We start from the raw sequence: 2,040 nt of genomic DNA, 5'->3' as shown, positions 1-2,040 counted from the left end.
TTTTTTTTAAACTTTGTTTCCTTTCAGAGAGGAACAGCATTAAAGTTTTGATCCTCCTGCCTCAGCATCCTGTGTACTAGGATTATGGGAGACACTATCACTCCTGGCTTTCTCCAAGTTTTCTTTCTTTCTTTTTTCCCTTTCACTCTTCCTTCCTCTTTCTGTTCCTTTGTTCCTCTCATTCTCCTCATAGGTTATCAGATTTAAACCAAAGTCTTCAGGCTTAGTTTCAAATGCCATTATCTACTGATCTAGCCAGCTGTCCTATTAATTTATTCTGTAGATGAGGATGGCCTCAAGATCACTATATAACAGAGCATAACCTTGAACTTCTAATCCTCTTGACTCTTCTGAGTGATGGGATTACTCCTGGTTTAGGTGATGCTGGGGAAGAAACCCAAGACTTCCAGCCTGCTAGGCCAGTTCTTTACCAATTGAGCTGCCCACCCAACCCTCTTTCTTTACTTTTTTTTTGAAACAGGCTGTGGCTTGCCATTATGTTATACCAGACTTTTTCTTTTGGACCACTAACTAGCTACCAAATCATGACACAGAGATTTATTAGTTTTGAATGCTTGACTTAGTTTAGGCTCATTTCTGGCTAGCTCTTTTAACTTAAATTAACCCGTTTCTCTTCATCTACCTTTTGCCTCAAAGCCATTGCCCTTCTCACTTCTGCACACCTTACTACCTTACTTTCACTGCTTCTCTACATCTGCCGGCCATGTCCCTCATTCCCACCTCCTTCTTTTCTTGTTCTTCTTCCTCTTCTTCTTCTTCTTTTTTTTTTTTTTCGAAACAGGGTTTCTCTGTGGTTTTGGAGCCTGTTCTAGAACTAGCTCTTGTAGACCAGGCTGGTCTCGAACTCACAGAGATCCACCTGTCTCTGCCTCCCGAGTGCTGGGATTAAAGGCGTGCGCCACCACCTCCCAGCTTTCCTCTTCTTTGTGATCCGAGATTTTTCCTCCTATTTATTCTCTCCCTCTTTTATCCATATCTATCCTTTCTCTACCTATCTATTGGCCATTCAGCTCTTTATTGGACCTTAGGCAGGCACAGTAAAACAAATGCAATACATCTTTACATACTTACTACATATCCTTACATGGTAAAACAAAAGCAGCATAAACAAATGTAACACACCTTTATACAGTTAAAATAATATTATACAACATTATATAGACTTGGATGGTCTTGAACTTGCAATGATTCTCCAGTCTCTGCCTCTCTAGTACTGGGATATAAGCATGCACTATAAAGCCCAGTGTTCTCTCAAATATTCCTTTACAGTTTTTACGATAGTATTGTAGAATATTTAACTATTTGAAGATGTGTTATGGTTGTTTATGCTAAGGAATAATACTTAAACCATGTAAAGGTGTGTTACATTTGTTTATGCTGCATGTGTTTAATTATGTGAAGATGTGTTTCTGTTTCACCTTGCCTGCCTAAGGCACCTGATTGGTCTTATTAGAAAGCTGGTCTATTGATCTATTGAAAGCTGATTGGCCAATAGCTAGGAAGGAGAGGGATAAGTGGGGCTGTTGGGCAGAAAGAATAAATAGGAGGAGGACTCTAGGTTTGGGAGAGAGAAAAAATAAAATGAGAGAAAAAGAGAGGGACAGGGCTGAAGAGATGGCTCGGTGGTTAAGAGCATTGCCTGCTCTTCCAAAGGTCCTGAGTTCAATTCCTGGCAACCACATGGTGGCTCACAAACATCTGTAATGAGGTCTGGTGCCCTTTTTTGGCCTGCAGGCATATATACACAGACAAAATATTGTATAATAAATAAATAAATATTTTAAAAAAAAGAAGAAGAAGAAATAAATAAATAAATAAATATTTTAAAAAAAAGAAGAAGAAGAAAAAGAAAGGAACACACCAGAGGCCAGAAGCCAGGCAGTTGCCAGACAGACAGACACTGGAGGAAGTAACACACGCAGAAAGAAAAAGGTAAAAAGCCCTGCCGGGTGGTGGTGGCGCACGCCTTTAATCCCAGCACTTGGGAGACAGAGGCAGGCGGATCTCTGTGAGTTCGAG

This window comes from Alexandromys fortis, unplaced genomic scaffold, assembly GCF_014885135.2.
Source record: "Alexandromys fortis isolate MF-2015 unplaced genomic scaffold, M_Fortis_MF-2015_v1.1 scaffold_264, whole genome shotgun sequence".
Taxonomy (NCBI): Eukaryota; Metazoa; Chordata; class Mammalia; order Rodentia; family Cricetidae; genus Alexandromys; species Alexandromys fortis.
The sequence above is the reverse complement of the archived record's forward strand: the minus strand, read 5'-3'. Positions refer to the sequence as shown.